Raw genomic sequence first — 15,377 nt, 5'->3', positions numbered from 1 at the left:
ATACCAAACATGATAAAGTGATTCCCTTGTGTTACTTTCTAAGGAAAGTTGAGTACTTTGTGAAATTGATAGAGTATATTTTTTAGGATCATAAAGATAGACACATATTATAGCACGATTTTAGATATGAATAACATAAACTTATGTGAAGTAGCATACCTGGCAGTAGCGAAGTATTAATATTTATATTCATGCTTAAAGAGCTAACTACTCTCTTTCTATCTCGCTGGAAACAAAACTCTTCGTCTATGGGGAACTAAAGAGGTGCAAATAGATAGCAGAGAGCAGGGACCTCTCAATGGCAATATATAGATAGTCCAACCCATAATGTTCTATCTATATTAGGACCCAAAAATATATCCATAATCGAATTAGGACATTAGTTGAATAAGGATATATGTTATATTTTAAATTAATATCCATAATTAATATTATACTAATAGTCCTAGTATAATTCAAAATCATTGATGATGCTTATCCACAAAATATCCAACAGTCTCCCACTTGGATAGCATTAGCCAATTATGTGAAAACGAAAAAAAAATTTATTACAACTAGGAATATTAATTATGGTCATAACACATATGTATAAATGAATAAAGCAAAAAACATTTTCACACTACAAAATTTATATCCGATAGGGGGATAAAATATCATACAAGTTAATATATTCTCACTTTATATAGCATAACAAATAATAGAGGTTAAATTGCATATATATATATATATATATATATATATATATATATATAACAAAATATGCAATTTACAACAATGGGTTCAAGCATTCAAATTCAAACTCCCACTAACCCAAACATCCAAAGGCTTAACCCAAAAGAAACTTATGATTTTAAACTACAAAACAGTTAAGCTCTTGGTCAGTGGGTCTGCCAACATATGTTTTGTGGCAAGATAATCAATTCGAGTATGGAATTCTTGAACTTTCTCTCTTAGACGAACAAACACTTAAAATCCAAATGCTTCTAGCACGGAGCAAACTTATTATTTTGAGAGAAACACACAACAACAATATTGTTACAATGTATCACAAGTGGCCCAGAAATCAAGTTCCTTACTAAGAGTAGACCATAACAAGCAACAAACTCTGCTTTCATAATGGAGGTAGTACTAAGAGTCTGTTAAGCACTCTTCTAATAAATATCTCCTCCTACCATTATAAATACAAACTAGAAGTAGTTCAACTAAACAACTTCTAAACTTCTCAAGTATCTCTATAAAGAGTTAACCCACAAATGAAACATCAGGACAATTACAAACTTAAGCATTCATTAGATTGCCATCACTAGAAGCATATGGTCCTTTTACATCTGAGCTCTCTTTCTTTCCATACTTTTATGGTCACTGTAATTTAGAAAGCTTATTGCTTTTCTGAACTAGTGCCACATGTAGGAAGTAAACATGCATGTTAAACTATTTGATGATCTTTCTTTTTAAGACAAACTAAGAATTCCACATGACCTATTACTAGAAATCTGGATACCCAAATAATTGGTTCATCACCAAGGTCCTTCATATCAAAGTGGCCATACAATATTATTTATTTATTTATTTATTTTTGTCTCATATAAGAGTTCAACATAACTATTGACAAGAAGTATGCCGCATACATATAATTAGAATGTTTATTGTCTTTAGATTACGCTAGTCCATAAATCAAAATAATACTCCTCTTTGGACTATCATAATCAAAATATAAAATGTTTTCTCAATAATATACAAAGCCAAACTAATTATATATAACCAAACACATTGATAGAATTCATAGGTCATACATAATCATACACTGCTAATTTGAAAGCATGATAATAGCATCAATATGTATTCAACAAAATGGGCATCATTATCATGTCACTTATAGAGATCATCAATAGTGACAAATATCTATAATATACATGTAAACATAGAATCCAAGCAATCCTTACAAGACATATGAGTAATAGTAAACTCCCACTAAAACTAATAAATAAGGCTTCCAACAATCCCATGCGGGAGACATGTTTTTAAAACACACAAATAGGTAAGCCTTTAATTTGTGGATTGGTTAATAAGAGCTAGAGGCTCTTCTTCTCTCAAAACCAAATCTATGTTGGTTATAGCCAAATACAAGTTCAAAGGTTCTTTCTAGTACTTGAAATTGGTTCTATTGAATGTTTTAGCCAAAGTTAATCACATTGGCAAAAGAAGCATGCACTAAAAAACAAAAAAGAATCATTTAATATGCATGTAAACCAATTCCAATAACATGCAACCATAATTAAATGATTCATGTGCCCATCAAACAAAAGTCCTTTAGCCAAATTTCTTATTTATCATAATCCTGCCTATGGGTCGCGAACTATGACAAATAAGAAATATAGGACAACAATGCACTTTTAATCACAACACAATAACCAAAGTTGTAATAAAGATAAGGTATATGAAAACATACTTTTAATATTAGTCCCAAACAAATGCATGAAGCTAGCACCAAACAATAAAGAATCATATAATATGCATGTAAATGACATGCAACCACAAATATATGATTCATATACTCGCGAAAAAGAGTTATTTAACCAGATTTCTTATTCATCATGATCCTGCCTAAGGGTCTTGAATCATGACAAAAAAGAAATGTAGGACAAAAATGCACATGTAATCACAAGTTAATAACCAAAGTCTCGATACCGATAGGGTATACGAAAACATATTTGACATTTGCCCACACCAAAAGTGCATTGCAACATCAACAAAATCACATTAATGGCAATACAACAATAGGGTATAATTATCACTAATGCTACAATACATGCCAAAACATACAATTCTAGAAAGAACATTAATCAACTTCACACAATATTTTGTATAATTGCACTCACAATAGGTAAGATGACAGTGACACAAAATAATAATAAAACAATAGTGCACCATGAGTATGTATACAACCTTGTACGAGGTTATGTATTTTGCACTTTTAACACAAAGGAGTTTACACACAAACATGTAAGAGACATTCTCGAAATTTGGAACTAAATTCAGAGATTATACATAGGTTGTGATGATTTGCCAACTTATTAATCATAAGTTTTAGATTTGGCCAAAATTTATTTATAAATCTAAATTTTGTTTCAGGGCTTTGCAAACAAGATATATATGGCCAATGTCATTAACATCACAATAGATCTAAGCCTCATTAATTGCCAACAACACCATTATCAATAGTAAAGTAGATAGTAAGGTTGTTAACAAGCTGAGTTTGAGCTAAGTGGGCTAACATAGAGATGAGGCTAACTTTCACAATTTATCCTTCTGCGACCAAGATCACTCCTCTCCAAAAATAGCACTTCCTTGAGTAGGATAGGAGCATCGGTTATCTTTTAATGTGTAGATCATCCAACCTTCAAACTTGCTTCGATTGCATTAGAAGATGATAAGGGCAATATTATAAGAGAATCGAGAGATCAACATAAGTGTAAGTTTACTAGGGCCATGCAGATCCTACTAAAGGGGTTATTGCTAACATGCCCCTTTATATATATATATATATATATATATATATATATATTTGCTGCTTCCATCCAACAGAGAGCATGGCAAACCAACACAGTACTACTTTGTATGCCCTTACATTTACCTCAATGACTTTAGCGTTATTGTTAGAAAAACATAAACTAAGTTCTAGTAGAATGTATCATTTCAGACTCTAGATTCCATGCAACTATGAATTTCAATTTCCATTCATTTACTAAAAGAAACAAAGGAAGACACCCAATATGATCACAAACATTACTCATATCATTGAGATAATATTAAGTGGAACCAACTTGTGTGATCCAACAACATAAGGGCCTCATGAAAAATGCTTCCAAAATTCTTTCATTTATTAGTTCTTTGCTATAATAAATCAACAACAATATGAAATTTTCTTTGGGTTGAATATAGAGTCATTCTAAATCAATATTTTCCCATCCAAGTACTTCTTTAAACATAAATTAGTCATTTCACTTTACATTAAAAAGCCACTCTATTGTGACTAAAGATGTCAAGAAACATCAAGTAACTTTCTATATAAAAAATACCTTGCTATGCATAATTTTTTTTTCTAATTTTATTAAAAAAGTATATAAATTTATGTTTTTCAAAGATATTATAACCTAATTGTAAACAATAACACTTTTTCAACCAACATGAGAAGTTATTTCAATAAATGACTAAAAAAGTTTATAATATATTTAGTTAAGGAGTTAGAATAATACTATATCAACCGCTTTGATTTAGAATTAAATTAGTGATCACTCTTTTTCTTTTAATAAAAAAAACATTTTGATTACAAACCATTCAATATTTCAAGGTCTCTCTGAACGTATGTAAAACCAGAGTTTTTTTAAAATATAATATATGTATGCATATCATTAGATACAAGACCCAGTACGTATATATCATTATATACAAGACTCTAACAAGTCTTATATATATATATACTCTTATCGGGACAAGAGGTGGGTGCCCTAGTCGGAGAGGTCGTTGACTTTTTTTTGCAAAAGTTAATTAATTATATATATATATATATATATTAAAAAAACTTGTGTATTAATGTAGTATTTTTCTTGATGTTAAAATTGGTTTAAAAAACAATGTTGAGATGTTCATATGCTTTATTTTAATGAACTTGATAGTGAATTTTGTTTTAAAAAAAAATTGTTGAAGAACTTGTCTGTTGCAAATTTCATGTTGTAGGAGCTAGGGTGGGCCAAGCGGTCGTGGCCACTGGCTTTTTATAAAATTGGTTCCTTTGCTTTTTACAAATTGATAGTTGATATAAAAATATTATTTGGCTTTGACTTTTACAAATTTATATATGTTGCATAAAAAATTATATTTTTGAAAAGTATTTGTAAAAATCTATTGTTTTGGCCCTTTAATTTTTTTTTATAAATTAACATATATGGTATAAAAATTATAATATTAAAAAAATATTTGTAAAAATATAAAATTTGGAGCTCTAAATTTTTACAAATTGTTATTTATGGTATAAAAAATTATATTTTAAGAAATATATGTATTGACAAATTGCAAGCTCAATAAGCAACTATGCTTTGGACTTTGATCTCGAGTCCTCTAGTATTTTTAAAAAAATATTTGGAAATATTTAAAGTTTGACACCTTGGTATATATATAATATTTTTACAAATTGGTATATATGGTATGAAAAATTATATTTTTAAAAATATTTATAAAATTCTATTATTTGGCCCCTTGCTTTTTACAAATTGGTATATATGGTGTTAAAATTTCTATTTATGTAAAAGAAGTATTTATGGATTAATTTAATAAGCCAGTGCACTAATTAACTATTAAAGAAGTAAAATAGATAAATTGTTATGAAACATTAATTTTATAGGATGTCTATTAATGTATAACTCTATCTTTCCCCAAACTCCCAAACCACTTCATCACTAAACTTCTAAAACTCTAATAAATTTACTTCATCTCATGTCTCTTCCTCTTCCCATATTTATGAGGAACTTTAATAATGAGCAACTTTTATATTCCTCTTAGCCTATAAATAGAGGCTTTGTAATCGTGTATATGACACCGATATAATAAATAAGAAAGTTAATAAAAAATTGGTTATTTCCTTTCTCCACTTATGTATTGTTTTTGTTTTTGTTTTGTTTTTTTTTTCTTTCTTAATATTATAACACGTTATCAGCACGAAAGCTCTACCTTTCAAGCTTCGAGGTAAATTGTTTTGATCTTGTTTATCATAGATTTTATAATAATAGTTAATAGACTATTCATGTTTTTTATATTCCTACTTGCTTCACAAGAATTCACTTTTCATGATATTTGATTTTATTTGACTTATCTTATATTTATGTGTTAGTGTCAATATGTCAAATCTTGCGAAACTTGAAGTTGTGGCTCTTGGCATTACGGGGAAGAATTATTTATCATGGGTGTTATATGTTGAAATTCATTTGGATGCAAATGGTCTTGGAGGCAAAATCAAAGAAGGGAATAAAGCATCCAAACCAAGATAAGGCCAAAGCCATGATCTTTCTTCGTTACCATCTCCATGAAGGATTGAAAACTGAATACCTTACGGTGAAAGACCCACTTATTCTCTTGAATAATCTAAAAGAAAGATATGACCACCAGAAACTGTAATTCTTCCAAAAGCTCGAGTGACTGGATGCATTTGCGATTGCAAGATTATAAAACTGTTAGTGAGTATAATTTCAGCAATATTTAGAATCAGTTCTCAATTAAAATTATGTGGAGAAAAAATTGATGAAGAATCATGAGTCTCTTCCTACCGGTTCAACTCCATTCCCATAAGTGAATGTGACGACACACAGTAACTACAATTATGGACAAACTCGTGGTCGTGGCCGTGGTCATGGCCATAGTCGTGGTTATGGACATGGAAATAATCGAGTTTATTATCGTAATGGTCATTCAAAGAATCCATCTTCCCACTTGAAGTGGAAAAATAAGGAAGAGAAAAAGGAAAAGTAAAAAGGTGGGCAAACTAGTAAACATGTGGATAATCCATGCTAACGTTGTGGTGGCAAAGGTCATTGGTCTCATACCTGTCGTAAGCCAAAACATCTTGTTGATCTCTTACCAAGAATCACTCAAAAATAAAGAGAAAAAGATCGAGACAAATATTTCTTATAAAGATGATCTTGATCATAGCCATATTGATAATACTCATTTGGATATTGCTGACTTCCCGATCGATCTTGAAGAGAATTTAATTAGTGATGAGAGTATGATCTTAAATAAATAAATAAATAAACAAATAAATTTTTATTTCTTATTAATATCAAGTGTGTTTTTCTTTTACAAAGACAATGAATAACTTATTTAGTTGTTTTCATATTTATTTTTTTAATTAGCATTTTCTAGTGTTGATTTCCTTTTCTTGTTATGTTTTAATGAAGTATGAGTATCCATTTGGTTAACAACAACATCAATGATGAAAATATGTGTCTTGTTGATAGTAGAACGACTCACACCATACTTATAAAAAAATACTTCTCTTATTTAGTAATGCAAGAAGCCAATGTCAACACTACATTAGGTAGTACAAAGTTAATTGAAGGCTCTGGAAGAGCTAATTTGTCATTACCTAGAGGAACAAAATTTAATATCAATAATGCATTATATTCTACCAAGTCTCAAAGAAACTTTCTAAGTTTCAAAGATATTCGCCGAAATGGATATCATATTAAGACAACAAATGAGGAAAGTATTGAATATCTTTATATTACAAGTTTGATCTCAGCTAAAGAACACATATTGGAAAAATTACCTGCATTTTCCTCTGGTTTGTATTACACATATATTAGTATCACTGAAACATATGTTACCATAAATCACGAGCTTACAAATACATTTATTATTTAGCATGACTAGTTGGGCCATCCTGGATCAATTATGATGTGAAAAATAATTGAGAATTCATATGGACATTCGTTAAAGAACCAGAAGATTCTTCAATCTAAAGATTTTGCATGTGTTGTTTGTTATCAAGGAAAGTTAATTATTCGACCATCACCGGCAAAAATAGAAAATGAGCATCTTGTATTTTTGGAATGTATACAAGGTGATATTTGTGGGCTAGTAGACCCACCATGTAGACCATTTAGATATTTTATGATTTTAATTGATGCATTAGTTAGATGGTCCCATATATGTTTATTATCAACACGCAACCAAGCATTTGCTAGATTTCTTGCTTAATTAATTCGATTATGAGTGCAATTTTCTAATTATACAATTAAGAAAATACGCCTTGATAATACTAGTAAATTTACTTCTCAAACTTTTAATGACTATTGTATGTCCATTGGAATTAATGTTGAACATCCTGTAGCACATGTTCATACACAGAATGGTCTTGCAGAATCACTCATCAAGCATTTGCAATTAATTGCAAAGGCCATTGCTTATGAGAACAAAACTCTCAATATCTTGTTGGGGGCATGTTATTTTGCATGTAGCAGCTATAATTTACATCAGCCCAACAAGTAATTATAAATACTCCCCATTACAATTGGTTTTTCGTCAAAAACCTAATATTTCTCATCTAAGAATTTTTGGATGTGTGGTTTATGTTCCATTACTCCACCATAACACATTTAGATGAGCCCTCAAAGGCGGTTAGGAATTTATGTTGGGTATGAGTCTATATCTATAATAAAATATCTAGAACCATTAACATGAGACTTATTCAAAAGCTCGATTTGCTGATTGTCATTTTGATGAATTAGTTTTCCCAACATTAGGCGGAGAAAATAAACAATTGGTAAAAGAAATTAGTTGGAATGAATTATTATTATTTTATCTTGATCCTTGTACTAAATAATGTGAACTAGAAGTTCAAAAGATAATTCATTTAAAAAGTTTAGCTGAACAACTGCCAGATGCATTTACTGACCCAAAGAAAGTGACTAAATCACATATACCAATTGTTAATGATCCAATCAAAATTGATGTCCTTGTAGGATAAATTAATATCGCAAATGAATCCAAACCACGCATGAAGCATGGCAAGCCTATAGGTTCCAAAGATAAAAATCCTCAACAAAGAAAAGGAGCTAAGAATCTAGATGGCAAATTAAAAGAGTCTTTGGAACAGTCTCTAAGTGCAGAAAAAGCTCATGTAGCTGAAATTTATGAAAATAAAGAGATCTTAATAAATTACGTTGTAAATGGAATAAAATGGAAGCAAAATAAAGTTAATGTTGATAGTATTTTTGCATATAATATAGCGCTAAATGTGATAAATAATGAGGATCATGAACCAAAGTCTATTGAGGAATGTAGGCATAGATATGACTGGCCAAAATGGAAAGATGCAATTGAGTTAGAATTAAACTCACATAAAAATTGAAAATTTATTAGACCTGTAGTTCGTACACCTAAAAGTGTAAAGCCAGTTGGATATAAATGGATAGTTGTGCGAAAACGAAATGAGAAAGCTGAAATTATGAGATATAAGGCATGCCTTGTGGCTCAAGGATTTTCGCAAAGACCTGGTATTGACTATGATGAACCATACTCACCTGTGGTGGATGCAACTACTTTTTGATACTTAATTAGTCTGGTATTTCATGAAGGACTCGATTTGCGTTTGATGGATGTTGTTATAACTCATTTATATGGATCCCTTGATAGTGAAATATATATGAAACTCTCTAAAGGTTTTAAAATGCCTAAAGCATGTGATTCAAGTTCTCGACAACAGTATTCAATCAAATTAAATAAGTCATTATATGGATTGAAACAATATGGACGCATGTGTTATAATCGTCTCACTGAATATTTATTAAAAGAAGGATATAAAAATGACCATATTTGTCCATGTATTTTTATAAAGAAATCTTGAAATAATGAATTTATTATAATTGCAGTTTATGTTGATGACTTAAATATTATTGGAACTCCAAAAGAGCTTCAAAAGGAAGTAAATTACTTAAAGAAAGAATTTGAGATGAAGGATCTTTGGAAGAGCAAAGTTTTGCCTTGGTGTTACAAATTGAGCATTTGGAAAATGGGATTTTTGTGCATCAAGAAGTTTACACTGTGAAATTGTTGAAATGATTTTATATGGATAAATCACATCTGTTAACTACCCCAAAGGTTGTAAGGTTGCTAGATGTGAATAAAGACCCTTTTAGACCTTGAGAAAACTGATGAGGAACTACTTGGTCCTGAAGTACCATATCTTAGTGCAATCGGAGCACTAATGTATCTTACTGGCCACACAAGACCTGATATATCATTTGTTGTTAATTTATTAGCAAGATATAGTTCTTCTCCCACACGAAGGCATTGGAATGGAGTAAAACATATACTTCACTACCTTCAAGGAACAATGGATATGGGCTTGTTTTTCCCAAATTGACATAAATCAGATTTAATTGGTTATGAAGATGCTGGGTATTTATCTGACCCACATAATGGCCGATCACAAACAAGATATTTATTTACATGTGGTGGTATAGCCATTTCATGAGCGATCTATGAAACAAACTATAACAGCCACATCATCTAATCATGCTGAAATTTTAGCAATACATGAGGCACGTCGGGAATGTGTTTGGTTAAGATATGTAATTCAACACATTCAATAGACTTGTAATTTGTCTTCCTGAAGAATGACCCCAATAGTCCTATATTAAGATAATGCTGCATATATGACCCAACTAAAAAACGGGTATATTAAAGGGGATAGAATAAAGCATATCTCACCAAAATTCTTTTTCACTCATGATCTTCAGAAGAATGGTGATATTAATATTCAACAAGTCTGTTCAAGTGATAATCTAGCAGATTTATTTATTAAGGCACTTCCCACTGCAATATTTGAAAAGTTAGTCCATAATATTGGAGTTCGTCGACTCAAAAATCTCAGTTGATATTATCATAAGGGGGAGTTAATACGCATTGAACTCTTTTTCCCTTAACCATGGTTTTTTTCCATTGGGTTTTCTTGGTAAAGTTTTTAATGAGGCAACAATTATAGCATATACTAAAGGATAATGTACTCTTTTTCCTTTCACTAGATTTTTATCCCATTAGGTGTTTTTACTAGTAAGGTTTTAACGATATATTTCCTTTAATTATAGGCATCCGACGGGAAGCGTTATGAAATATTAATTTTATTAGATGCCTATTAATGTATAACTCTTCTTTCCCCAAACTCCCAAACCACTTCATCAAACTCTAATGAATTTACGTCATCTCATGTCTCTTCCTCTTTCCATATTTATGATGAAGTTTAAGAAAGTGTAACTTTTATGTTCCTCTTAGCTTATAAATAAAGGCTTTGTAATCATGCATATGACACCCATAAGAAAGCTAATAAGAAATTGGACAAATAAAGGCTTTCTAATCGTGCATATGACTAGAGGGGGCACGGGCCGTTTTTGCCCAGCCCGTCACTGCTTTAAACCCATCGAGTCGAGTGACTCAGAATCGCCTCGCATCAGACGGGCCCGGTTACGGGTCAAAGTTTTTCGAACCCGTTACTCGGCGGGCCGGGCCCGTCAACCCGCCGGTTTTTATATCAATTTAAGTATTTTAGAATTTTTTAAAAAAATGGTTGTTTGTAAGAATTGAACCCAACACTTGTTGGCAAACAAAATAAACACCATCCACTTCAGCTATAGAAATTTACCTGTAGGATGTGGAATATATATGTATATATGAAGATGTAATAAGCAATGGATGATTGGATAAATTACAAGTTCCCATGAGGATTAGAATTGTGTTTAAATTAGACAATAAATAATAGAGTTTAGAAGTCAAGAAGTTAGTTATTTTTTCACTAATAACATGAGAGTTAGACCAAAATTTAATAAAAATGAGACCATAGAAAAATCATGATAATTTTTAAATAATTAATTTTATTAAATAATAAATTATATAATATAAATAAAATATTCATCATCAAAAAATTTAAAGATTTGAAATCTATCTCTAATCCATTGTTTAATTTCATACATAAAAAAACCTTAATGCTATTGGATTATGTTGATAACATAATAATAAATAAAAATATTATTATTTTTGTAAAAAGGTATAAATTTTGCTTGTCAACTTTGATTTAAAGTGGAAGAATTATATGAATTTTGATTTCTTTTATATTAAAAAATATCTAAATAATTTAATTTAATTAGGTTTATTAGGAAATAAATTAAATGCAGGTTTTTAATTTATATTTAGTTAGTATAAATTAATTTAATTTGTCTCAACATTTATTAAGATATTTTCAAAATTTATTTAACAAAAATCATTTAATTATTACCTATTTTTTAAATTTTTAAAAATAAAAAAATATTTCCACTGTGCTGCATGTGACCACTGAGTCACTGACCATCAAACACTCCATTGACATTAATATGCATTTTAAAAAAAAACTATTAATCTCAACATTTATTAAGATATTTTTAAAATTTATTTCACAAAAATCATTTAATTATTACCTATTTTTAAATATATTTTTTTTTAAATAAAAAATATTTCCATTGTGCTGCATGTGACCACTGAGTAGTCACTAACCATCAAACACTCTATTGCCATTAATATGCATTTTTAAAAAACTATTAATAACTAACACCAACCTTTCTGAACATCTATAAATATAATCACTATTTATTTTTGAAAAAAATATTTAAAAAAACCAACTTGCTCTGATAATGTTAAATGGAGTAACGGCTCATTGAGTCATTGACAACTTAATATTTTTTATTATTAATTCAAATCATTTTTAATTTCAAGTTTGTTTCATTCTTCCTCTATATAAGAGGTTCTAATGCACCAATGACTATCTATACAAGCTCATATTTTTTTTTAAGTTTTATCAAACGATTCAAAGTGTCAAGCTATTCTTCTGATTGTTCATAATCTCTCTTTTCTAGGGGAAAACTTCTCCAATTAAAAATTTTTAAGATTAGATTTTTTATTTCATATTTTTTTAATGAATTGCATGCTAATAAGTATTTTGTTTAGTAAATTTATCTAATTACTTCAATTTTACTTGCAATGATTAATTATTTTAATTTTTAATTATTCTATAATAATTTAATGAGATTGCTTTTCGTTTTTGTTCATTATTTGATTTAGTGTTAATTTACTTTGTTTAATAGCATTTTTTTTAATTTTATGTTTAATAAATGATGTTTATTGTTTAAATTATTTTTTTGTTTGATACTTAATTTTGCTTGTGTTTAATTAGCATCATTTGAACCTTTTAAAGTTTATATCTTTAATATTGTTTACTTATTTAGAATTGTTTAAATTATTTCGTTGTGTTATTTAATTGTTCTTAAAATGATTCACAATGTGTCTTTTATTTATTATTATGTTTGTTATTTTGGCAATTTATAAAATTTTGTAATAATTGTTATTTTAAATTTCTAATTATTTTATTTACCTATTATTTTAGTTTTTGATTGATTTTTTTTTATCAACTTTAGATAAAAAAATGGCATCGCGTGGTAGAAGCATCGAAGGGAAAGAGTGTTGTTGGTTCGGCCTCGTTACTACCCAAGAGAGCAATGAATGGCAAGAATATGAAAGTCCGGCAGAGGAACTAACACCGTCTACTTTGCCTTCAGAGGCGGGAGAAACAAATCCCATAAAAGAATCTACCCCTAAATCCGACATTTTTAAAGTGCATTTTACAAAAATGTATAATAATGATGGTACTGTAACCCATGCTAAATGTAATTATTGTAATTCCGAATTTAAGCATAGCAAGGGAGGAGAGTATGGCACATTTACTAGACATTTGGAAAAAAAGCATCCTGACAAATTAGGACATCCTCGGATACAATCTCAAATCCGATTTGCAGTAGATGAAGGTACGGGTTCTCACTATTCTTTATTTACATTTTCTCAACCAAGATATAGGGATAAAATCGCAGAGACAATTTCTGTGGAGCACTTACCATTCAATTTTGCTGAGCGATGCCAAGTGCAAGAATGCATCAATGAGACATTACAACCGGCATGCAAAAAAGTTTCAAGGAGGACTATTCAAAGAACAATTTTCAAACATTACAAACACGGTAAAAAACAACTTTGTGAGTATTTTCGCACTACTACTTCTTCTATTTCTTTATGTTCTGATATATGGACTGATGTATTCCATGAAAATTCTTTTATGGGTATTACAGCACATTGGATTGATGATTCCTGGAATATCCAAAAGCGAGTCATTGCTTTTAGGGTATTCAGTGAGGCTCATACCGCTGATAACATTTATAGAATGATCCGTGGAATCATCGAAGAATAAGGCTTAACTTTTAAAATTTTCTCAATTTCGTTTGATAATGCTTCATGCTATCTGCCTCAATTAGACCTTTTAGAAGAATATTTTGAGACCTTCATGTGGGGGCAAATATTTTCATATTAGATGTGCTTGTCATGTATTAAACTTATGTGTGCAAACCGGGCTAGAGTCCCTGAAACAATTTGTAGGACCAATTAGAGATGTGGTATCATATATAGGAAGGAACATGACTCTCATGAAACAATGGTCTTTTTATTGTAGAGCAAATAACATGAGAGCAAAAAAGTTCCCGAAAGATGTTAAGACTAGATGGAACTCTACTTATCGACTTCTTAATGCGACATTTCCTTATAAAGCATTGTTGACTGCTTTTGTTAATGAAGCTTTGCCTGGTTTTAGTTTATTTGAATATCAATGGAATATTGCTACTAGAGTTATGGATTTACTTTCTGTGTTTAATACATGTACAAATTTATTTTCGCAAGTTTATTTTCCAACTGCACATTTATTCTTATATGGCGCTATTGATATTGCTGAACAATTGTGGAAGTTTAGATTAGATGCTCAATTAATTATGGGTCTTATGGACATGAAGGCTAAGTGGTTGAGCTATTATAGAGACATACCTCATATTGCTTTAGTTGCATTTGTTTTAGATCCTAGACAGAAATTAGAAGGTTTATCTGCATATTTAGAAGCTTATTATAAGTTCTTAGGGTTCAATGGAGGTCAGGATTCTCAATCATGGGCCATGAGTGAGTTAGAGACCCAATGGTAGTACAACCATGCAATTTATTCACAACCATTAATATATATATATATATATATATATATAATTCACTTTTAAGAAACACCAAAGCTATAAAATTCAAATATTATAAAGAGTTATATATGTGATATGATTATGAAGAAGAACACAGCTATAACTAATAATTAATCAATCAGTGATTAGTACAAATGAAGTTCAAAGTTGTCAAGCACGAACAATTAGTTCAGTTGAGTTGACAAATCATAAATCATCCTTCATTTTTGGATTAATTTAAAAAAAAATAATAAAGTTAAGAAAGAGCCTATTCACATATAAGTCACTCATAATTTGATCAATATGATAAATGGATTAAAAGAACTCAAGATCACACATGCACGCACACATATATTCATGATCAATAATAATAATTAGAAGTATCATTAAGCATCTAAATAATGTTGAAAATTTATGACAACATAAAATTTGGTGTATACAAAGCAGAAATGAGATCACATATAAGAAAAATAACTAGTGGCCATTATTCCAATTAAACCTATACCTTAATTTGGGTTGAGCTGGCCAATATATGTTTGACAATAAGCCATACAAATATAATCAATAGTATGGACATCAAATTCCACAAAATAAATAAACCTAACTAGAGTAACAAATTAAGCCAAAAAATCTTGAAGATCCAATCTTTAATTTTGATTAGAAAAAAACCCATAATCTACATCATTAAGCATCAATAATGACTTTGATCAAACAAGAAATGGCAAATATTATGACTGAAATTTCCACAGAAAACTATGAACC

The sequence above is a fragment of the Dioscorea cayenensis genome, chromosome 7 (assembly GCF_009730915.1).
Source record: "Dioscorea cayenensis subsp. rotundata cultivar TDr96_F1 chromosome 7, TDr96_F1_v2_PseudoChromosome.rev07_lg8_w22 25.fasta, whole genome shotgun sequence".
Taxonomy (NCBI): domain Eukaryota; kingdom Viridiplantae; phylum Streptophyta; class Magnoliopsida; order Dioscoreales; family Dioscoreaceae; genus Dioscorea; species Dioscorea cayenensis.
The sequence above is the reverse complement of the archived record's forward strand: the minus strand, read 5'-3'. Positions refer to the sequence as shown.